The sequence below is a fragment of the Dermochelys coriacea genome, chromosome 2 (genome assembly GCF_009764565.3).
Source record: "Dermochelys coriacea isolate rDerCor1 chromosome 2, rDerCor1.pri.v4, whole genome shotgun sequence".
Taxonomy (NCBI): domain Eukaryota; kingdom Metazoa; phylum Chordata; order Testudines; family Dermochelyidae; genus Dermochelys; species Dermochelys coriacea.
Window position 1 is genome coordinate 12,124,467 of NC_050069.1, and position 25,293 is coordinate 12,149,759.

Sequence of the window (25,293 nt, forward strand, 5' to 3'; positions counted from 1 at the left end):
ACCCTGATTTCCTTTCATTAGTTTCAACTGAACTAAGAGTGTCCAGATAGGCTTTTTCAGCTGGTTTAAATAAAATGGTTTAAAACCACACCTCACACTAAACCAGCATAGCTTGGTGAGCTTGCAAACCCATGATCTCTGCTTTTTAATCTCCCTAGATGTTAAAAAGAATCAGATGTTCTTAGCTAACTTGTTAGGGGGTTGTGAGAATTAACGATGGATCGATTGTGCCTTTAGGCATAGCCCTAAGGAAGGATCAGTCAGTGTACAGGTGCACTACCCCAGAGCGAGTACTGGCAGGTATTGTGCACAGAGATGACCCCCAGAGAACTCCTGATGCAATGGAATAGGTGAGTATAATTTGTGGGTGCTGTATTTTGAGTGGCTCTGCCTGTTCCTCACCCCCTTGATCCCTGGAGGTGGAGGTGGGGGAGTATCTGGCACCCATCCCCTGTGCTTCCCACACCAACTAGAGCTCAGGTCTGAGTAGCCTTAACACAGAAGGAAGTGGGATCCATACTTCCCTATGCATCCGATGAAGTGAGCTGTAGCTCACGAAAGCTTATGCTCTAATAAATTTGTTAGTCTCTAAGGTGCCACAAGTACTCCTTTACTTTATACTTCCCTATGTGGCTGTGTTAGGACTAGTTATGATCAAGCCTAATATTACTGTCACTTGAACATACACTGACAGGCATGTGATGGTAGGTTACTGTGTGAGAAAAATAGCACACATTTCTTTTCAGTGCCCTACCTCCTAAGGGCCATTACCACATATATCTTAAATGGACACATTTAGGTGGCCTTTGGAGTGAAATGTAGGTTTTATTTTTAAAAAAATCAACAAAACCAAAGGAAATGTTTGCAAGATCTTTTTTTATAAGAAACAATTCCAACAAAAACAGCTATTAGAAAAAACTAATAAATAGTCCCTGACTGGTTTGCAACACAAACATTGCAGCATTTCACCAGTGCATGAGACCCAAACCCAGAAAGTGCCTGGAAACAAAAATGAAACTAGACAGTTTATTTTCATTGTTGAAGTTTGTGTGGATGTGGTGTTTAGATGTTGCTTGTAATTTATTAGAATTGGGAGCACTGGCTGTTGGGAATCTGAAAGGACAGGAAACAAGAAGGAGGGGAGAGGAGTTGAGAGGCTGGGAGAAAGCTACAGAGAGTGCAGCAGCAGCAGCTTGGTAAAGAGGTTTCCACTTTGAAAATAAAATCCTGTTGAAGCTTGTTAGTACCTTGCCTGGTTGATACAACAGTGGATTGCAAAATAAAGGATTTTAGAAATTCCTGCTGTTCAAATAAACCGAAGTGGGGTTAGTAACCTGAAGGAAGCATGGCTCTGAACCTGAGAGCGTCCGTTTCAAAAGAAACCAGACATGAATTAGATGGATTTTTGCATCCGCAATTGTGTTGACTTTAAGGGAGCTAGGTAGACTGAAGAGCTATTCCATTAAGAAAGAAGTAACTTAGTATGCACGTAGGCCCTGATCCTGCACCGTAGAGGTCAATGGGAGTTTTGCTGTTTCAATGGGAGCAGGATGAAGCCCAGTGGATTCGGTGAACTAGACTGTGACCGGTAAGCACCTGCTCATGTGAGCAGTCCCTTGCAACTTAATGGGAGTACTGTGCTCGTGCTCACCTATTGACAGTCTGCTCGCTGTGGGCCAGATTTTGTCACCTTTCCCTTCACCGCGTGGCGTCGTATTTGAGAGCAGGCCAATGAAAATCAACGGGACCCTTTGCAGAAAGGGTGCCACTGAACAGGAGCGAGTGGCAGAAGTCAGCACTGTAAAACCGGCCCTGTCCTTACCCCTATTGTCAGAGCGCCACACGAGTAGCAGACATCTCCTGGGGGTCTGAGTGTGGCCATTGGGTCTGTCCAGCAACGAAGAGCAGAGGCATGTGGCAGTGGGTGCTGGATGGACAGACGGCTCCAGCAAACAGGCCAGTGCTGAAATTCTACCAAAAATATCCCTGCCAAGGGCTTTTTATTTAGACACTGAGCTCAGGGAGGGTGGGAAAGAGGAGGCCAGCTGTTCTCAAAGCCAAAATGGGCATTTCTTTCCCAAAGCCACTAGGGGTGTGCCCCCCACTCTTTGGCTCCCTCGTCATCTTCCCACAAGGGGAAAGGGGTGTTGGTTCTTTGATGTCCCCCAAGGGACATTCCAGCTGCTGCCAGGCTGATCTTTCCCTCCGCTTCTCCCTCTCCCCCTGCAAACAGTTATTTCAGATGCGGCCATAAAGAGACCAAAATACTTGGCAAAGTTAGGCTATAATTGGCCCAGGAGCTGTCAGCCTCTTGCTTTTCTTCCTCTCTCCTGGGCTGCTTTAATAGTCTCTGAAACTCAATCCCCAGAGCCGCCTCCTCAACCCCTTCTCTTAAACCAGCCCCACTCCTCCTCCTGCTCCCCCTTTGCCTGCTCCTAAACCTGGCCCTGCTCCCCCCTCCCCTAAACCTGCCCCAACCCCCTCCTCCCGCTCTGCCCCTGCTCCCCTCCCCTCCCCTAAACCTGCCCCAGTCCCTTCCTCCTCCCCTAAACCTGCCCCAACCCCCTCCTCCCGCTCTGCCCCGTTCCCCTCCCCGAAACCTGCCTCTAGCCCCTTCCTCTTGCTACTTCTCCTCTCTGTAACCTGCCCCTAACCCCCTCCTCTCAGGTCTCTCTCTTTGCCTCCAGCCCTTAACCCCCTCCTCATATTCCTCCCCCTCCCTATCTCCCTTTTGCCCCCTGCTTTAAATCAGTGCCAGCTCCCTCTCCCCCTTTTGACCCAAACCAGCCCGTCACCCTTTTCTGTCAGCCTCCTGCTCTGCAGCTCCACTCCTCTGTCTCCACACCCTGTCCCCTCCTCCCTCTCTCCCCTCAGCACACCCCATTATAAACCCTCTCCCCTCCTCCCTCATGCACACACTCAAATCAGCCCCTTGCCCCTTCTCTCAGCCCCTCCCTCCCTCCCTCCCCAAACCAGCCCTAGTCACCTTCCTCTCTGCTCCCTCCACCCCATCCTCCTTAAACCACTCTCTGTCCCCCTCTCCTCCTGAAGCTTCATCCCCTCCCCTCCTATCCAAGAGAGCTCCCTTCCTTTCACCACACCCCCACCCCTCTTCCCTCCCTCAACCCCTCCCACGCCCCCCCTTTCCAAGATCCCAGTTCATTACACTTTCCAGCTCTCTCCCTCAGAGACTAGTCTAACCTCGAGCATTGTCCCTACTCAGGGCTGCTTCTCTTGTAGTTAGATCATCTTTCCCTGGAGTTGGACTCCTTCATATTCCCTCAATCCCTTCTAGCTATATTTACTTGTCTTTTTTCTCTGCGTGTTTGTGTCATTTTTCTCCATTTCTGTGTCGGTTGCTGGGATGTAGGCTATAGAGAGTGGGATTTTTTCTCCCCTCCAGGACCCTGCTGAGTTTTGGTGGTGAGTTTTTTTCCCCCCTTCCAATCTGGAGAACAAGTGCCAGTCTCCACTTTGGCTGACAACTCTGAAAAGTACTTTTCAGCCGAGCGTTGAATGTGGCTCGGGAGTTGAGCGACAGTTGACAGCGTTTCTGGTGCTTTTTTGCTACAGGTAAGAGGAATTTTTGTAATCCTAACCATAGCCATGCACTATAAATATCTGAAGACAACACTGGTTTATTCGTTTAGATCCATTTTTTCTTTGCGCACTGTGGGCAAAACTAGCGAAGAAGTTTTTTGTAGACATGTAGCAACAGGATCTGGAGTTAATGATACACAAAAAACCAAGAGGAATTGGATTAAATTGTACGTAACCCATGTTTTTTATTTTAGTCTGCAAAATGTTAACTGTGCCTGCACGCTGTGCTGATGTATTTCTGTGAACTTATTACAATACTGAATTTGTGAGAGCCAGGTGCTATGTAACTGCTAGATTCCTGGCTGATTGTCACAAGATAGATGCAGAGACTTAGAAACTGGTAATGTCACCATTAAGAAAAGTCAAAGGTTTAAAGCTGATATGAGCTTTTTGGATCTCACAGGAGAGTTCCTTTATAGCCATCATTTTTCAAGTTGATTCTGCAGGTCACACTCAGATCAGTATTTTGATTTATCTAGCCCTTTCCTATACATATATTTTCTACCAAACCACGTGGGACCTTATTTAGTTCTGGGTAACCTTTCCTCCACCTCATATTTATTACAAAGCCACTTTGACCCAATTTCTCACCGTAGATTTTGTTTTCCTCTAAACATAGAGCTCTTGCCTAATTCAGCAGTTCTTTTTACATTTTTTATAGCATTTTATATATCTGATGATCTTAGTGGTCGTTGACTCTTTGACAGCTGACACTCTGCATCCCTGAGTGTGTACTTAGTGTGGTGTGTGTGCATGTGCTTCTGACCTTAAAATAACACATTCCATCTGCTCTACATGACATTGAGGGGCAGCTTTTGAGAAGCAATCACCTGCAAAATCTGTGCATGCAGCTGTAAACTTAATTTACACCCATGATCACTGCACTTGCATGTGCACTTCTGATCATTTTGCCATAGCAAATAAAAGCTATGCATCTGACTAGCCATTTTTGAGTGTAAATACCAGATTTGACCATGTAGTCATGATAATGGCATGCATGAATTAGACATGCAAGTATACACACCATGCATGAGGGTGCACACTCCCCCCCACCCCAAACCCATACATCTGGTCTTGAACATCCTATGACACCTTTTATTTTTTTGGAAGAATAGGAATTTTCCCTCAGTATTGTTTGCCAAGATTTCAACTCCTGTGATTGTCATTCATGTTTTCCAGTTTACTGTTGCCTTATACATATGTGGAGGGTGCAGTTTAGTGGTGGTGTGTGCCTGGTTTGCAGAGGGCTTAGTGATCTTTTGGGTAAAGTGTATCGTATTGATGACTATATTTTCTATTGTACACATCGTTATTAGGATTGACAACTTGTTACTATTTAAAAACTGGACGCTCTAGCAGGAGTGTTGGAATGTCCCTTGCCCTGCCTCTTCCCCAGAGGCCCTGCCCCTATTCACTCCTCTTCTCTCCTGCCCCTGTTGCTCACTGCTTTTCCCAGCTCCTCCCCACCTCCATCTGCCCAGATCAGGAGTGACTCACCTGGGGCTGGGAGCTGCAGCCGCCCATCTCAGGTAGGAGGCAGCCCTGGCTGAGTAGAGGCTGGTGCGGGGGATGACCCAGCACCTCCCGCACCCACAATAACCAGACTTTGGGTGTCCGGTCAGTAGATCTGAGTGGACACTCTCAGGTCCCCTTTCCCACTGGACTTTCGAGCCGAAAACCGGGCACCTGGCCACCCTAATCATTATGAAATGCAGAGTATTATTACAGAGCAATGGTTGTGAGCATGTGTTGCAGACTCATGGGACTACTTGTATGCGTAAGTGGAGCTCGGCATGAGTAAAGGCAATTAGAAAGACATTTACTGCCTTGAGGATGATGAACTGGGATATTTTACTCTCAGAATATCTTCAAATATGCTGCCGTTATCACTGGGCTCGACTGTTCCAGTAGATATGGCTCATGCTATGGGGCAATGTGGAGTTTCTGTACTGGGATTCTGCCCAGTGGAAACCAAGGTACAGAGACGTTCAGAGCCACATTCTGATCTCCGTTACACCAGCGAAAGCCTGGGGAGTCTCCATTGACTTGCATAAGAACGGTCATAGTGGGTCAGACCAATGATCCGTTAAGCCCAGTATCCTGTTCCTGACAGTGGCCGGCGCCAGGGGCACTGTATGACCAGACTTCAGTGGAATTGCTCTGGATTTAACTGAGGCTTGAATCTTGTTCTGCAGGACTTGCCTAAAGTCACTCAGCAGATCAATGAGCAGAGTCAGGATTGGAAGCCAGGCCTTCTGACTTCAGTCCCCAAGCTCTAACTAGTAGACAGTGATGCCTCAATTGATCAGTTTGGGCCCAAGTCTTGCTCACCTGATCAATGGAGGTAATCTTCTTGATTTGAATGAGACCACTTGCATGAGTGAGACGAGGAAGCTTTGGCTAGGGGCCAGTTCTTCCACACTTTACTGATATGGCACAACCCATGGAGTAAAGTACTACTCAGTATTAGAATTAGGTCTGGGGGCTGGCTGCAGGCTCTTCCTGGAGAAATAAAAATCTTTGGGTGGGTTTTCTGAGCTCTAAGACCGATGTGTGTGAGAGAGAATCTGTATGTACATACACTGAATCCTTGCCTGACTCCCATTGCTGATATTTCAAATATTTTATGGCAAACATTTCTCTTACATGCCAGAGCTAGCTCTTGATGGAGACTACGACATTTCAAAAGATATTCCTTTGCCTCCAATGCACGCTAGAACTCTCATTAAAATATGTTTCTTGCAAAATGCTTTGTAATTATGTCTGCTTCAAAGAAAACGTCAATTTGTCATTTTATGGCTTTTTCTCTTGAGACTGACTTTTTTTTAATCATCATTGAATGCTTGCAGTTTTCACTCTTAAACTTTCTCTCTTCCCATCATTGGAGGCAGAGCTTTACAGAAAACCCCACCTATTAGACTGACTATCTTACTCAGCACCACTTGGTACCTGTTGCTTGTTTGTCCGTGTACTATGCCACCTCAACTATCTGAAGCAGGGTAAAATCCCCCCAACCTCTCTTAATTACACTGAAAAGTTCCTTGATTGTCCAAAATTATTCCATGTTCCCTATTACTTTTAAACAGTCATAGGTCCTTGATCCTTCCCACCTTCCATGTGTGGAACTCCCACTGAAGTTAAGACATCATAGCTTCCCAGTAAAGATTGTACTGTAATACATTCCCCCCCATCCCAGATCTGGTTACTTGGCCCACAGTCTTCATTTAGGCCAAGCTGCGACTAAGCAATGAGTAGGACTGTATCATTTGGTTCTTGCTATATAGCAACGTGGTAAGGGAACCAAAATGTGCAGAAATCATTGAATTATGGCTGAGTACTTGTGAAAAGGTGTTTTGAAATTCCTATAGCACATTTGGAAGTAGCAGGGGAGTGGTACTGGAGCAAGGACACCACTAGTGATATCATAATAATCCTGAAACAGGCTCCCTCTTGACTTTAACTTGCTCTCTCCTTTACTACACAGAGACTAAAAAGAAAAGGAGTACTTGTGGCACCTTAGAGACTAACAAATTTATTAGAGCATAAGCTTTTGTGAGCTGTAGCTCACGAAAGCTTATGCTCTAATAAATTTGTTAGTCTCTAAGGTGCCACAAGTACTCCTTTTCTTTTTGCGAATACAGACTAACATGGCTGCTACTCTGAAACCTACACAGAGACTGCATCTGATGTATCTTTAATGGGCCCATTCCCGCTCCCATTGAAATTTAATGGGGGAGTTTGCAATTTACTTCAATGGAAATAGCATCTTGCATCACACTCCAAAAGTTTGCATATGCAAACCTGATCAAAGATGTTTATGTGCCAGCTCATTTAGCTGAGCCATGATATTTTCCATTTGGAAGGGCTCATGCAAATGTTTCCCCCCCCCATTTTTGCTTTGGGTAGGTTTGCAGCCGTTAAGGTTCCTTCAAGCTTTGGGTTTGAACAAACCCCCAAACTCGGAGCACGTCTTGGCCAGCGCCACTCAGTCTTACCTGGCTTTTGGTCAAAACGAGCATATTTTGTATCTTTTTGTCTCCTGAAGTCGTAAGTTCCGACCAGATCTTTTTAAAACTGGCCCAGGTTTCAGGTTGGTAACGTAACAAAAAAAAACCCAGACAAATATCATCCACTTTCAGGTTTCATTACAAAAGCTCCACAAGTTGTTACATATTTATTTATTTGAAGTTCAGTCATTAATAATCACGAATGATAACTTGTATCAAGGGGCATCAGCAGCCAATTGCAGGTGGCTGTAACTTTACATACTATCAGTTGAGGGATGATCTGTGCCTGAGTACTGGAATTGAAGGAAGGACTGGAAATCAGGAGACCTTGACTCTAAACCTAGCTCTGACACAGAAGTGACTTGCCCAAAGTTAGCAGCACCTATCCTCTGTATACTGTCCGGTTCCCCATCTGCGAAGCAGGGATAATGGAATTTACCTACCTTACTGGACCTGATTTTCAGGAAGAGCTGAATATCTTCCCTCTGAAATCTTGATTCCCTCTTGCTGTGGATCTTGGAGTCAGCCACTGGCTGGGAAAGCCCTGGCAATATGGCTTTACTGGAGTTGCTTTACCAGGGGGAGCAGGGCTCCAGAGACCCACAGCTGGTTTGGACACACAGGGAATCTTTGGGAAGGCCCTGAGCCCATGCAGACTAGGGGATCTGTAGGATTTGAAGCACAGATCCTCCCTTTTGTCTCCATATGCTCTGTAATGGAAGAGAATACAATGGAAACTCCATGACAGTGGCCAAGTAGGGCTTCCTCCACTCTCCCTGGGTGTTACTATGTGGGGGAATGCTCAGGCCAGTATTAATGTGTTTACTCCATTTATGAAGGCAATTGGACAGAGAGCATAGCCTAGTGGTGAGAAAGGGGGTTCTCAACCTTTTCTATGCCACAAATCCTTTTTTTCCACATCAGGTCCCCATCCCTTCTAGTTGGGGTCTAGCTGGGAAACCCCTTCCCAGGTAGCCATATGAGAAGGGTAGGGTGGCCATGACCAGGGTGTCATAACCCCTCCCTTTCCCCTGTTGAGACCCCCCTGAGTTAGAGCATGGGTCTGGGGAATAGGTCCTGCTGAGTTCTAGTGACAACTCTGCTACTGATTTAGGTCCTGACTCAGCAGTGATTTAAGAATGAGCTTAAGTCCTGTTAAAGATAGCAAAGCACTTAAGCATGTGCACTGAATAGGAGGGGTTTGCTGAATCAGGGCCTTAATGTATGGCTGTGGGAAAGGCACTTAATTTCTTTGCTTGTTTACTAATCAGTAACACGAGGATTATAATATTTACTTTCCAACTTCCCAGGGTGCTATGAGGACTAGCTAGCTAATGTTTGCTCAGCACTCTAAAAATGTTGAGCGATACAAGTACTATTTATTATTACCTTGGCTGGCAAGGGAGTGGTATCGTAGACCAGAGCTCTAATTTGGAGTGGAATAAAAAATAACTCCTCACGGTAATAAGCAACTATGGCCAGACAGGTTACACAACAGATACAGAACTTCCTGGCAGAATCAGGAAAGGTAACTTAATGCAGTATTGCGTGTAGGAAAACAATGTTTCCTTGTGTTTCTAGAAACAATGTGATAACTATAGAATTGGTCCTTTGCCCACTGAAGTCAATGGGAGCTTTGCCGTTCATTTTAGTGGGTGCAGAAATAGACCCTTGATGAACACAGGGATTGCCATCACTGGGCCTTTCAGAGCCAGTATCCTCCCTCTCTGTATACAATGGCCAAGATCCGATGCCTTGGAAGAATGAGTCTTTGCACTCCACTAATACACCTATCCATTTATGCTACACTATGTCTGATGCAGGGAGGACAATTACTGCCTGATCCTTGCCCATCAGTTAGTTTAAAATTGCTTCTGAAATACTTCTTAAATGGTTTTAGGGTGATGGTTTCCAATTTCTTCCATCCTAGAACTCCCCTTTCACCCAGTCAGGAGCTAGCTAGAACCCCTGCCATTTAGCAATATAGGAAGGGCAGGCTGGTCCTCACCCCTAATATCTGTTATGAGTCCCAGTTTGAGAACCCGTGTTCTATGGCAACAGCAAACCAGCCCCTTCCTGGGAATCCTATTTAAAGCTCAGAATGGGCTAAGTTGGACAAAGCTGGCCATAAACCATACAAACCACTGGGGTGGGTCAGTGGCTGGTAAGGGGTCAATTATAATTTACACAAGCTGTCTGTGCCCTGAAATGGGGTTAGGAATGAATGAAAATTTGTCCTTGGCAAGTGAGAGACATAATGCTTTGAGAGCACTTTCAGGCCAGGTTACCCTTTTGGATGGATTTCCCCAACACAATGATGTTTGTTTTGTTAGTGCTAATATCTCAGAGTTTATCTGTAGATGCAAACATTGGAGTAACCTGGGAGAACAATCTGTTTACTCTGGCATTGATATGGTTCATTACAAATATATCCTAGGCTTGCTTTAGTGGTGAGGTATAGCCTGAATTTAGTTTAAGTGCCTGAATTTGATTGTTGTAATGCACTGAATGTTCGCTCTTAATGATTTTAATATGAGGTGTCAAAACAACAATATTATTCTGTAACTTGGCATGCCAGTCTAGGGAACTTTTAGCTCTATTGACATTTAACACATTTTTGGACTCATGCTTTTTTTAATCTATCTTCAGCCAAAACTTTATTGTTCTGTTTTTATTGTTCTTTACTCAGGTGCAATTTTTGCAGTTACTACTTGCTTAAGCCTGTCAAATTAGAGCTGCTGATAGGATCTAAGGTATTTCCTTCCAAAACAGCAAGGATTACGTTGAATGAGATTTAAAAAAAAAGCAGTTGGCATGTCAGTGGAAATTCCCTTCTCCACAGAGGGAAGTTTATCCCTGGGGATGCCTTAGAAATTCCTGTTGCTTCTCAGTTCTGACTAAAGCTGCTATTTAACCCCTGTATTGTAGAAAAGCGTTTATAATTGTGAATGTCGCAATTGTATCAAGTGATGAAGCCACACAGTGTGTGTCCTGACTGTCACCACAGCCTGAGAGGAAAAAAAAAAATCCACCCCACCTCTCATCTCAAAGTGCTTAAAGTAGCCAGGAATTGCATCACTCCTTTCTGAGGTGGTGTGCAGCATCTGTTTAATACCTCACAGCCGCAAGACCCAATAGTTCCATGTAGCAAATGAAACAGAATCTCTCTCTCTCTCTTAATCAAATGAAACAGCAAGGGAAGACTTTAAGTAGGCACAATTTTCAACCCACATTACGGCTTGATAGTGGCGTCGACACTCTTGCCCTAGGAAAATATACCATGAGATCTTTGAGCCCCATAGATCTAGACAGCGCCTTTGGCCACATACTCCCTCCGAACTGCAGATTAGGGCATTGTTTCAGTCACAATTCCGAGAGAAGAGGGCCACGTAGGAATGATCAGTGACACTTCCTGAAGCACCTGGAGTTTCCCTGGCGGTGTCCCATTCTAGCACTAATCAAGCTCCACTACGCTGAACTTGTAAGATCCGCAGGACAGGACCACAACCTGGGATGGTATGGGTGCAAAAAAGGGCCTTCGTGACCTACTCTGTCAGAGATATTGCCAGGCATGGTATATTCTTAGCTTCATCTTCTTGCAGGAAAAAGAAAAAGATACTCCTTTAACAGATGGATTGAGGACATTTATTTGAGCCTCAAAATTCACCTAGTAACGTACTTGAGTTGTTTTACACTAATTTCCTGCCTCTCCCCCTCCCCCCATCTTGCTGTTTAATTGTAGTGCCACCTGTGGTGTAATTCTGAGAGCTGTTTTTATGTTTTCTGCAGGCTCTTCTTAATTACATGGGTAAATACTTTTCTATGATTGATTCTTGAAATTAAAACAGCTTCACCACTGGGCCTTCATATTTTTCTGCATTTCCCTCCCTTGGGTTCCTTATGGAGTCTGATGCTTTACTTTGTCACTTCAGTTATTTGCTCTTTTCAAAGTTTTTTTTCCCTTCTATATCTTTTCCAGTTGATTGCTTTATCTGTCTTTTTTGACTGCTGCCTCCCTCTCTCCTCCTTGAGAGCAGGTTCCTCTGGTGGAATTTCCCCCCCCCCCTTTATTTATTATTTGTGTTGGGATAGCATCTAAAGGCCTGCACCCCATTGCACTAGGCGCCGTACAACTATAAAACAAAGAGGCCCTGCCCCAAAAAGCTTGCAGTGCAAGTATCGGACCAGACACGGGGTGGGGGGTAAAACAGTCACTTTGTGCTCCCCGCATCTAACAATGAGTCCATTCCAATCAGCATGATAAGCAGGGTTTACAGCTTACCAGCTGTCTAACCGTTTCACTTCCATCCCTAGGTTTTGCTCTCAGTTGCTCAATGGCCATCTAGAGACTGCTTTTTAGGTGCTAATAATCGAGTAGGTGGCCCCCCGCTAGCATAGGAGTCCACAGGAAGAGCTCAGAGTCTTTCTGGGCTTTCAGGAGATTGTCTTCTCTAGAAGAGGAGTTTGATAGGGATTCCCAGTTTTGTGGGTCTGGAGGATCCACAGGGAACGGCACCACAGATATACATAAGCAGGAGCCATCCTGCATTGATAGACGCTGGTCCCACTCCATAGCTGTGCTAGCCTCTCCTCCTCTCTAGCCATATGGCTTCATTAGGACCCATGTTGTCCTTGGTCCAGTCCCTTTGAATCTGCTTAGTAGCAGCTGCTGAGGGGATCTCCACAGGAGTTAATGGTGCTGCAGGAAGTAGCATTAACTCTCTCTCAAAGATGAGAGTGCTGAGTATAGGACAGTAACATGGAGATCAGGTGGTCCTTCATCCACCTCGTCTTGCTTTGGCCCACACTTTAAGGCCTGTGGAGGGAAAACGTCATGGAGCACCAGCAGTGGGGTTTAACATGGCTTGTGGGAGTTCTGCTTTATTGTATTGCAATAGTAGCTACAGGCCTGGGCCCCATTTTGTGTGTGTGTGTGTGTGTGTGTGTGCGTGTGTGTGTGTACTGTCCTGTCACCACAGCACTAGAAACACAAAAAATACAGGTGGATGACTAGGCCAGTAATAGCGACTTATATGTACACAGAACTTTCATCCCAAAAAGTCACAAAGTGCTTTACAAACTTTGAAATGAACTACAGAATTTACTCCACTAACAGTTGGTGAAACACAGCAGCTGTTTAACAGGACGTAACAATTCTACACAAGAAGTTAGGAGAGAAAGTGAAGAATCTTGTATCCACTGAAACTACCTGTCAATTTGGGTAGGCAGGATGGTCCAAATTCATCCAAGGTGTAAGCCTGCCCACTGAAGTCAAGAATGTTTCACTAGGAATGAAATTGGCCCAGTGAAATTATAGTTGGAATTTGGCTGGTGCTCTTAGTGAAAAACAAATGAATCTGAATTTCCATTTCCACTATTACCCTATTTGAGATGAAATAATGTTTAATTGTGATTTTCCCCCCAAAATTGTTCTGTAGAGTGTGGATTTGCTGCTGTCAGTCACGAGTTGTTTATAAGAAATGGTCTTTGGCTCTTTGAACTCTTTAAATTAAATAGAAGTATACTGAGTATTCTTTGCTTGCGCCAAGTTATTAGGAATCTCACCATTTCATAGGTATGGCCTTCTTCTGTCGTTAACCGGCTCTCATTGTTTAACCACCTGTGGCTGAGCAGTTGATAAACAGTGTGAATCCATTCACTGTTCTTCTGCATGTCGTAGTATTGGATGTTAGGAAGGGGATTTTTCATCCTTTCCATTCTTATGTGGAGAATTTAAGGAGGAAAAAGTTTAATAATCCCTTTTGAATGCCTTATATATGTGTACCCATGAACTTTGTGAAATACTCTCCATTAATTGGAAACTCTTCAGAGACAAGAATCACGTCTGTCATGGTGAGAGAGGAAGCTTGGCCTTTTGGTTAAGGAACAGGACTGGGACTCAAGAGGCCTGGGTTTATTTCCTGGTTTTACCACAGATTCTCAAAGTGACTTCAAGCAAGTCACCTAATCTCTCTGTGCCTCATTTTCCCATCTGTGCAACGGGAGTGTCATAGAATGGGCTGTCCCTTTAAGGACAGGCTGGATACCACCCCTTCCTGATGTATGTTGTGGCCCTTTAAGGACCTGATCCTAGTTCAATGCAGAACAGGGGAATGCTGGAGATGTTTCCTAAAGGGTCTTGAGTATGTGATCAGAAGCCTATAAGAGGTGAGCTGTGTGCTCATTCACAGGAAGAAGCTGAAAGGAGCAGGGTGGCTGTGGTGGTGGTTTCATGGGACTGATGCAGGGAGAGATCAGACCTGGAATGTGGCTTTCTATCAGGCAACTCCAGGGAAGCCCCTTGGCCTATCACAGCTGTAAGAAAGACCAGGGTTGAAACAAAATCTGGAGTGTAATTCTCCACAATAGGTTGGAGGACCTTGGAACAGAGCTTGTGAGGGACTTAGCTTGGAAGGGCCCAGAAAGGCTGGTGTAGGCCTGGCTTGACATAAGTAACTTTCCTTAATTCATAGTGGGCACAGTTGGGAATGCGAGTGTTAGGTTAAGTTGTAAACAGGGGCTTGATAACCAGTATGCTGGAGTCATGTCTCTACTAATGAAGATAAGCAGCAACACCCTGATACTAGGGACTGCGGACAAGTTAAACCTGCAAAAAGAAAAGGAGTACTTGTGGCACCTTAGAGACTAACAAATTTATTTGAGCATAAGCTTTCGTGAGCTACAGCTCACTTCATCCACTGCTTGCATCCGATGAAATGAGCTGTAGCTCATGAAAGCTTATGCTCAAATAAATTCGTTAGTCTCTAAGGTGCCACAAGTACTCCTTTTCTTTTTGCGAATACAGACTAACACGGCTGCTACTTTGAAACCTGTCAAGTTAAACCTGGAAGGTAAAGACCAGGTTCCATGTGAACAGCACATGGATAATGCCTGCTGTACTGGGATTGGTTCCTGCAAAGTAATCAAACCAATCCAAAAATGTGTGATTTAATGTATAGCAAATGCAATGTAACATGTAAATGTATATAAAGGAAGAAATTGTCTGTGTAACTCTGGATGCATGGTACACCTTATAGCCACTCCCTACGCTTGAATCGGATCAACTCAGCCTAGCTTTGCTGTATGCCAGATAAAGGAACCTGAGTGACAAAATCCAGAATTGAACTGAGTGTTTGGATCCCAGACAACTGGATGAAGTGTTCTCCCAGAACTGGGAAAGGTGTTCTGGATAAGCTGAGTGGAAAAGGTCTCGGAGGGACTCCCAACAGCTGGACCACAAAAGAGCCCTGGGGAGGGACTGTTGTACCGAGGAAACGGGAGTGATTTTTTTTTTTTTTTTTTTTTTTGGAAAAGAGCTGGATAAACAGAAACATAGGAGTGTCAGGGGGCCTGAAGAAGAGAGGATGTGGTGCCCCTTCTCAGAGGAGGAATTGTTCAGGAGGGCCAGAAGGACAGTTGGACCAAAGGAAAGGCTACAGGATCCCAAGAGGGTTGAAACTGACTTTTGTTTTACTCTAGAAAAGCTGGGTTTTGGGGCTCTTGACCAGAGGGTCCAAAGTACCCTACAAGCCCCTGGAAGACCATTGGATGTAGGGAAACCGAGGCAGGAGACCCATCTCCCTGCCAGAGAGCGGCAAGCTGCTGCTACCACAGATGTATTCTTGTCCTGCAGCAGCTCATGTGTGTTCTGCAATTCTGACCTAAAGGTCAGAGAAGCTTTTGCTCACTTGATTGACTTGCTGTCTGAATGGCTTAGCTGTCCTGAGATGGTGTCCAACCTGACTTGCAGACTGGTAACTTTCTCAGCTTTTTCCCTTCAAAGTCTTTCTTCCTTCATGAGTTCGACCCTCAGCTAGTGCAACTGGGCCTCAAATTCCTTCCATTTGTGCACGGAGTCCCTCCTGCTCTGTCAAACCATCTCCACCTCAATGGCCAGCTCAGCATGTGCACTCTCCGATGCCTGCTTGGCCTTCTCAAGTTTTGCTCCCTCTGCTCTGCCAGTTCCTCCACCGCACGGACAGTCTTACTTCCAGGATCTTCCTCATTGTCCAGTTCCTGCAGGTAAATGCTGGCCTGGGCCAGTAGTTTGCACACCTGTCTGAAAATGTCATCATGGCTCTTGTTGCCAGGATTAACTGGCCCTCCAGGTCCCACAAGGACATACATCTCCCAATATTGCCTTGTTCTGTGCTGACTAGATGGCTGGAACTTGGTGTAGTGAGGGACCCTATCCAGCCCTGCCTTTAAAGGGACAGTCTAATAATACTTCCTTTCTCCTACCCTTTGCCTGTGTTGGCTATCAGGTGCAAACTGCCCTTTGTGTCATGGAAAGTTTCCAGTTTGCATGGACTGAGCCAAGCACAGAATCCAGAGCTCCTCAGTCCCAGGCCAGAATGACTGAGGAGGAAGCAGCAGTACCAGCTGTCTCCTCTGAGTTATCCTGATGTCTCTTCCTGATCTGTGATGGCAGGATATCTCTTGCACTGGCTAGGTACGTCCACTTGTCTCCCTAGGGCACGCTGCTGGGATTACATGGCCTCCCGTGCTAACAACTGCCAGACAACGTTCTCTTCTTCCGGAACACCTTACGACTGCTGACTACCAGGTTTGTTCTGGTGTGTTTAAAAAAAAAAAAAAAGTTAAGCAGCTCCCCTTCAGTCCTAGGGGCTGTGTAAACTTGTCTGGTACTGGCAGATGGTGCTTTAGTTCGCCATTTATCACAAAAGACAAGTTTGTAGTTGTTTTTGTCAAGTCTTAATAAATCACGAAGGAATCAGTATGAGTTTCTGCTTTATGGCTACAAATGACCTTGGTATGCACCATCAGAGGGAAGATAATACTTTACTGGCTGAAACATTCAAGTTTGTGGGCCTAGAGTTAGGCCCCTGGAGGGGAAATTTTCAAACTTAACTTTCATTGGGGGTTGGGCACCAGACTCTCATTTGTGCCTCTGACAATCCACCTCCTCCATCCATAATTAGTCATCCAAATAATTGGCTTGATACTCAAAGAGGAATGAGCATGCATGGCTTCCATTGACTTGAAGGAGGTGGTGCCCAGCACCTCTGAAACTCAGGATTCATATTTAGGTGCTTACGTGGGGATCCAAGTTTGAACATTTTTGAGTCCCTGCACATTGCAGTGTGTTTGAAGACCATACAATATTTGGGGGTAGTTTTGTTTGCTATCCCCATTTTTACAGATGGAGAAACTTGGCTACACAGAAGTCAGTTGACTTCCTTAAGGTTACAGAGGAAATCTGGCTGGCTGAGTGAAATACTGCTCCCAGATTTGCTGACTCATGGCTTTGTGCTTCAAACATAAAGTTATCCTTCTTTTGATGCTATGTGAGGATTGCGCTGAGCCTTTTTGAGTTTCAGGGAAAGGCTTCACACCTTGTTGAATTTAAATGTACCCATTCTTGGAATGCGGGAGTACACTGATGAAAAGGTTTCTTGGAAATGTGGCTTAATGGCAGTGGAGAAGAAGGGAAAACATTGACAGGAACATTCACACATTTTCTGGGTGTAAACTGTTCTGTGTTATATAGGGAGCTAACTTTGTATTAGAACAAGGTCCATTTACAGTAGGCTTCAGTACCAATAGGACAAATGTTAACTATCTCTACTGTATGCTGTAGGTATGTACTATGACTCTATGGTTTTAACAGGGCCAGCATCTCTCTACGTCATATCTGTAGCTCCTTGAGCACCAAAAGTGTTCTTGGTGTTCTATGGGACAAAGAGGAAGGCAGGGCTCCAAATAATGTTGAGCAGTATTATGGCCTTCTAACTGAGCGCCAGATTCTGCTGCCACCCTTACTCATGTTGACCAGTCCCTTCATCTGCAAGTAGTCCCATTGCAATATCTTGCAGATGAAGGTAATACTCAACATGCCTAAGGGTGGAAGAATCATCTGTTAATTTGTGAAATACTGCACTCCTCGGCTGTAGTAATTGTTTTGGGTCACTTCCAAATTACAAGTGGGATTTTTTTCTTTTTCACAAGCACTTTGCCTTGGCCTAACTCTGCTCCCATTGTAGTAAATGAAACTAAATGAGTTTTACCTCTGACTTCAGTGGGAGCAGTTAGCCCAGTGCTAAGAGCTTTTGAAAGTCCCACCTTAAACCCTTTATACGCTTGTTCTGGAGAATTAAAAAGCCATGCATTCATTCAGGAAAGATGAGCCAGAATATTGCTGGTAATGAATATTATTCCTGATGCATAGGTCAAGTTGTGATCCAGGTCATTGAACAGAAGCTGTTGTCTTCTGACTGCTGATCAGAGGCTTATGTGAAATGAGTCTTGGTGGGTCTCTAATGAACAGGTGCCCATAGCTCAAACCACCCCCTTCAACCAGTGCTCATTAACATACTTTCTAATGCTCTCTGCAGATTAAAGGCAAGATAGTGCCTTTGGGCAATGCCCTGAACAATATGTGCACTGCCCCAAGGATAGCTGGGGAGGCACTCCTGTTAATCACAATTCGTCCTGTGTTCCTCTCTTGGTTTGTATGTAGGTGGTGGTAGGGAAACTATTGGAGGCCTTGAAAGGGTGCTGTTTACTTCCCTGTGCCCCTGCGCTTGGCCAAATGAGTGGAGGAGGATAGAGTCAAATCTCTGCCTCTCCTGCCCGTTTGCTTGCAGGGCTGTATTCAGTGATCATAGGCTGGGCTTTGCACTAGAGCTGGACCCAAGATTCAGGCAGGTCTGCTTGGCTGAGTGGAGTTTTTGACCAGGTGAGCCCACTCTCCCTTCATTCCCATGCTTGGCTGAGTAAAGCAAGAGCACAGTCAAGCCCTACATGTGTATGGGGACTAAACTATGCTTTCCATCTGAGGTGTCCCCTCCTCACCGGGTGGTGCCACATCAGTGGGGTATTGTGGGGAAGCTTGCCAAGTTGCTGCATGCCTTTGGTTAAAGAGAAGACTTCAGTTTAGTTGCATGAATCTGGCATCTTGCACCAACAAATTCACTGTAAATAATGGTGAAGTCTTCAGAGACTTTCTTGAGAACTCTTTATCTTCCGGTGCAGGAGGACAGGTCCAGTTCAGCTCCAAGGGCCTGCACTGCTTTACTCCAGTTCTGCATTGGTGTCACTCCATCGATTTCTTTGATATAGACTAGTACAGGTTTGGAGCAGCACAGTGGAGTGGAATCAAGCCCCAAGATACTATTCTACCTTAGATTTCCTTTACGGCTAAGTAGTTGAGTTCTGCCATTTGGAATTTGATGAAACTTAAATATGTTGAACTAGAGTACTTTGCCTGTCCTTGCACGATCCTTTCAATAACTCCTGTTTGTCTGAAGGTATTTCATTGTCTCTGCTACTTCAATTCTTGAATGGTTGCCAGTGAAATAAAGTCTCATTTGTGTAATTCTTTGGCTGAGTGTTTTAAAGTTGACACTTTTATACACTGTAACATAGGGAATAATCAGATGTCTCTAGAACACAGTTAGGAGCAAGATGACAACTTGTGAATATTTTCCAGATACAGTAATGGCTTAATATATGTAATGTTGAACAGCAACCCCAGTGATAATGTCACAATGGAATGGAATGGAACAATTTATAAATACTCTGCACAGAAAACCTTAAATATGGTAGCGTTGTTGTGATGCCCAGCTAAGATATACTAATGTTGAGCCTTATCTGCTATCATTTAAAACTAGCCTCTTTCCCTTTAATGCCTTCAGTTTATAGGAACTTCATCTGAAAACATGTAGATGTATATTCAGTGGTGGCTTATCAGACGCATTTGAATGATTAGTGAAAACAATGGATTAGCCTTTATAAAAGTCTCCCGGAGCAAAGATTCTAGAGACAATGACTGTATGATAGTTTAAAAGTTTGCCTGGAATGGCTATGCTCTATTTAAATAGTGAAGAAGGCCTGAGTGAAGTTGTGCAAATCATTCCAAATGAGTAAATGAATCAATCCTAAACAGAGGAGGTAACTGATGTTTAACACTACTACAGCAATTATAGGTAGGAGGATGGAGTTTACTGCTATTAGCAGTAACAAAGGAAAGACTATGCTGAAATGCATGTGAAAACTGGAATGTACTCTGCCAAACCTCTGTTCTCCTGTGGACTTCAGAAATAGAAGAGCTAGATAAGGAAGAGATTTATAGCCCTTGAAAGAGCTTTTTTAGAATTCTTGACTTGAGATCTGCTCCTATATTTTTGCTTCATGTGACCACAATCATCATGTGACCAACCTTCCATGGAGGGGAGAGACAATGGGAGAGGTTTGTGCTAGATAATCAGGAAGTGCTTAGTGTGTCATATTTTCAGGCTAGTTTAGTGTCTGTCTGTGCTGTTCCTAGAGACAGGAGCTTTGGAGGGATGAGTTAAACTCTCAACCCTTTCTCCTGCTCAAACTACTGTGGTTCAAAAAAGTAAGTACAGGGAACCAGAAACCCCATCATTTAAGCTGAGAAGGCTAGGTCAGCACTAGAGAACCTATAGGTCTTAGCAATTTTTTTTAGCATCAAGACAAGCCATTACACTATAGGCCACCCATTCTAGCGATAAGACCATCCCAATGAAAGCTATGGTTGAAACAAGATATGCTAGATCTAGTGGCAGCTCCAGCTTTTCCCCATCCCAAGATGTTTTCAAAGTATGAAGTGGAGTAAAATGGTGGTCAACGTGAGTAAAGATAGCAGAATTGGATTCTTTTTCATGCCTCTAGACAAACTTTTGCTGTATGAACGATAATGATTTTCAGGCTCTCTAAATAAGAATTGGTCCTATTGTGATCCCTTGGTATTTTTGGGACTTTATATAGCTTTAGTTGTAACAACATTAATTTTCCTTAGACATTAAAGACTTGCGTGAAGGATGCAAGTCATTATGCTGCTGTGGCATATTCAAAGCTTCAGTCTGGATGTGAAAGACCTAGTTGAAGCACATTTGAATCCAAATAGTTGATTTATTTTTTTTAGACAAAATCCTCTTCAAATTTTGGATCTCACCCCAGCAATCCGCATGCAGCACACGCCATGTGGAAATGAAATGGCATAAACTGAAAGGACAAATCTATTGCACGTGAAGGACTAAAAATCTTCACTAAACTAGGGATACGTAAATAATGAAGAAAAATGTACTTTCGTAAGGATCTTTTTAAAATGTTTTCCAGTGAAAGTACAGTGAATGCCAATTGCTATGGAGACCAGCAGTGTTTTGTAAGGAACTTCTTTGGAGGTACTTACTGTGCATTTGTGTACAAATGAATGAACTGCTCTTCTCAGTCTGAGAACTCATCATCACCTGGTGTTTGAATTTTCTTATGAACTGCTGCTCGGAAGGCAGAAGCTATGTTTTGAGTGTACTGATGAAGTAATTGAAGGATAGATGACTTGCTACCCTTAAATGAAAGTTCCTTGTTCTTGGGGCAGGTGCTAATGGGGTCTCTACTTGATATTCCTATTAGAAACTCACTTTTAATGAGCTGTAACTGAGAAAAGTGACGCAATAATAGAATTGTGGGTTCCATGTTTGTCTCTTGGTAATTTAAGAGGCCTTTTCCTCTGGGCTCTGAAAGACAAGCTGTGCTGCAGATCAAGGCATAACAAGATCCAAAGACTGAAAGCTGAAGTTAAATAAATTCAGGCTAGAGCTGAGGTGTGAATTTGACAGGGTAAACTAATCACTGGAATACCTTACTAGGGATGTGGTGAAGTCTTCATCCCTTGAAGTCTTCAAACCAAGACTGGATGCCTTTGGGGTGGAGGGAGTAGTGCTCTATCTAACTGCAAGATATGGGCTTGATGCAGGAGTTATTAAATGAAATACTTTGACCTGTACTAGACAGGAGATGGGACTATATCATAATGGTCCTTATCGGCCTTAACGTCTGTGAATTGGAGTTCTTTCCTTCTCATGCACCACCACTAGCAATAATAATTCCACAGGCCAATGTAGGGTTTCCGTTACACCTGTGCAACCCACTTGGTCTTCCATGGGTATACACTGGAAGAACCTGATAAGAACTTTGTCAAACAATTCTGCTGCACTAGAAGGAATAGAATGCAGCTCAAACTCCTTGCTCTGTTGGCTCTGCAGGAATAAAAACATAAGAACTGGCATACTGTGTCAGGCTAAAGGTCCATCTAGCCCAGCATCCTGTCTTCTGACAGTGCCCAATGCCATGTGCCCCAGAGGGAGTGAACAGAACAGGTAATCATCAAGTGATCCATTCCTCTTAGCACAAATCCCTGTTGCTCATTCCCAGCCTCTGGCAAACAGAGGCTAGGGACACCATCCCTACCCATCCTGGCTAATAGCTGTTGATGGACCTTCATGAATTTATCTAGTTCTTTTTTGAACCCTGTTATAGTCTTGGCCTTCACAACATCCTCTGGCAAACAGTTCCACAGGTGGACTGTGTGTTGTGTAGAAAAAATACTTCCTTTTGTTTGTTTTTAAATGTGCTGCCTATTAATTTCATTTGGTCACCCCTAGTTATTGTGTTATGAGAAGGAGTAAATAACACGTTCTTATTTATTTTCTCATGATTTTATAGACCTCTATCATATCCCCTTTAGTCGTCTCTTTTCCAAGATGAAAAGTCCCAGTCTTATTAATCTCTCCTCATATGGCAGTCATTCCATACCCCTCGTCATTTTTGTTGCCTTTTTCTGAACCTTTTCCAATTCCAATATATCTTTTTTGAGATGGGGCGACCACATCTGCACGCAGTATTCAAGATGTGGGCATACTATGGATTTATATAGAGGCAACATGATATATTGTGTCTTATTATCTATCCCTTTTTTATGATTCCCAACATTGTTGGCTTTTTTGACTGCCACTGCACATTGAGTGGATGTTTTCAGAGAACTATCCACAATGTCTCCAAGATCTCTTTCTTGAGTGGTAACAGCTAATTTAGACCCCAGCATTTCATATATATAGTTGGGATTAGGTTTTCCAATGTGCATTACTTTGCATTTATCAACATTGAATTTCATCTGCCATTTTGTTGCCCAGTCACTTAGCCTTTATTATATTCTGCTATAATGCAAGAAACCTACAAGCCTGTGTCCTGTAAGACATTAGTTTAAGCATAAGTGTAATCAAGTACAGTAGGCCAGTGACCTTTGGCATAGATAAATGGCCTGTCCATGAGATTTTGGGGAACTGGAAATAGCTTGTTTAATGACAGGAGTTGACAGGTAATATTAAACGGCAACCACAGTGACATGGAAATGATAACCGCAAATCTGTCTGAGCAAGAAGTGATGGTTATGATAATGAGTTAAATGCCATTAATATGTTAATCTATAGGATAAGTGCACCCCAATATTACAAGGGTGAGGAAGTTAGGTTTGGACACAGAGGAAGGCTGAGCATTAGCATGAATATTCATTCTGGTGCTCAGGCTCTAAAATAGGGCAAACCACCGTGTGGAAGGATGGTTAGCTTTCCATCCTTTAACCCTTCAGTTCTATGGTTATCTACCACCAATTGTGGGCATTGAGGAACCTGGACCATCAGGCTACTCTGGCATGCCAGGGAGTCCTTTGTCGCTTACCACAGGTCCTTGAGGAAGGGTGTAAATATGCAAATCTAAGAGCATATGCAAAGATTGATACCACAGATATCCTAAATACTGTACTATTCCTATCTGTTCATGTGGTTTGGTGCTTTTCTGGCTTTATTACTGACTTCAAGAAAACTCTCTAAGGCGTTGCTTTGCCCTCAGTGTGAGTGTCCTTGCCATATACCTCGAGGTTCCTTACAAGATATTGAACTCATTAGTTTTAGTTCTGTGTAGCCTGATTCTGGGACAAGAGCCTTCTTACCCTCAGCTCATTAATCAGATCCATTGGCAATTAATACAAGTAGTAACCATTAAAAGGAGCCAGCAACAGACTGTAGCTGTGCCTACACTGGATTATTTGTCCATGTCTGGGTCTGGGTGTCTAACTCTATTCTCCTCACTCTAACCTCTGCCCCTCAAGTGTTGAACTTGGCCAGTGCTGCTTCTGTCAACATTCTGACCAGCTAATGCATATTGTCCCTGACTTGTGAGGGAGTGGGGGTAGTTTTGTGTCTGACATCTAGCATCAAACACTGCAATGTCTTGAAAGTGGGCCCGTCCTCAGAGACTGTCTAAACGTCCTCTCTAAAGTCCACAAGGGAAATGGTGACATATGACTATTACAAATTCTGAAAGAGGCAGATGCTGTTGACCTACATCTGTTGACTTCTAGATCTCTTCTCCAGGTTCAACAGTTCCTTCCCAAAGCCCTCTCTTTATTAAAGCATCTCCCAGCTGAGGCAACTTCTCCTTCTCCTTGCTGGCATCTCCTGCCAGGACTTCTGCCTGGCTGTAGCACAGAGCTCCTCCCAGTTCCTACCTCCTTTCTGTCTGTTCTGCCTCCCTCTTCTGGGACATGCTGCTTCCAGGCTTCCATTACATGACCTTGGCATCTGAATCAGTGCCAGGTCAGAGGCTTGAAACAGAGCACTGGGACATATGTATGTGGCCAAAGCCCAGTACTCCTGTTACTGGGAGACACAGCTATGCTTTGCCAGTGCGTTATTCTTGTATCATGCTTGGAATGAATCAGGGCTCCAAGTTTTTGGGTACTTACCTGAACTGAAACCCCTTCTCCACCATGTTCAGCCACCACTACTGCTAATCCCAGTATCTGGCTTTTAAAAACCAAAATTCAGTGGAATGAGTGGACAGTTACAAGCATCAGGTATGTTTTCTCTTCAGGCCAGCGTGGTGCTGTGGGGATTCTGCAAGGAGCAATTAAAGGAATTACAAGGCATGATGGAGTGAGAGTATTAAAATGACCAGGGCTCAGTGTCATCCTTCCCTTTGTTTGCACAGCTCCTTATAGTCCTTCAATTGTTTAATGATGCTCTCTCATGCTGGGACCTTTTTTTGTCTACAGATGCCACTGCTTCTAAGCATGGTATAATGAATGAAAAGAAGAAGGGGGGATGGGGGGAAGAGAAAGGAGCTGACAAAAAATATAGCAGGATGGTTCAGATTCCTTCCAGTGAATGTCAGGACTGTTGATCTGTCTCTGTCTCTCCACCTGCCAGAGGCACACGGGGCTGGAGCAGGACATGATGGATAGAATGAGTCTCTGTTGACCCTGCCCTTGCTGGTGAGCTATGGGGGTCCAGGCTTCCCACTGCTGTCAGTGGGAACACGTCGGCCATTAATACCCTTTGTCTAGGACTGTGTGGTGTAAGAATTCAAAGTGGGCTCCAGGCTTTAGGAAAAGGAAACTGAGATCTCTCTCTTTAGCTTCCTGAGGAGTCTCTGTGCAGTGCTGCTTTCTGGAGAGCACTTCCTTTGGTCTCTCTCCATCCTTCTGTGGGAGAGGCCCAGAAGTCCTGCTTCAGTCTACAACACTGAGAGCAATTGTAAAATGAGTGAGGTTTGCAGGCTCCTGCCTGGCTACATTATCATCTTCATTTGCTGCTTCCAGACACCTTTTTCTTTTCTAACTGGACTCCTTTTATTTTTTCTCCACCACTGCCTCTGTTTTTCTTCTTCTTCACTGCTTTGAAGGCAGCAAGAGAGAAAGGCACAGGCTCTGCTTTGCTACAGGGCCCTGGTGGCCAATATTAGCTGTTCATGGAGCTGTAACTCTAGGTTGCATTCCCAATTTCAGGGGAGTGAGCAGGGTTTTTTTTGTTTTGTTTTGTCCCCCCCCCCCCCCCGCCCCGCCCTGCTTCAGCCTGCTAGTGAC

The 25,293-nt window shown here is 44.4% G+C and overlaps 1 protein-coding gene across 1 annotated transcript in view; it reads left to right on the forward strand.

Moving 5' to 3' along the window:
* Positions 1–3,183: 3,183 nt before the first annotated feature.
* COL22A1 (collagen type XXII alpha 1 chain) overlaps positions 3,184–25,293 on the forward strand; it is a 328,017-nt gene continuing 305,907 nt past the window's right edge. The window contains exon 1 of the mRNA XM_043507305.1: positions 3,184–3,573. The gene's annotated coding sequence lies outside the window, so the exon portion shown is untranslated. The remainder of the gene's footprint in view (positions 3,574–25,293) is intronic.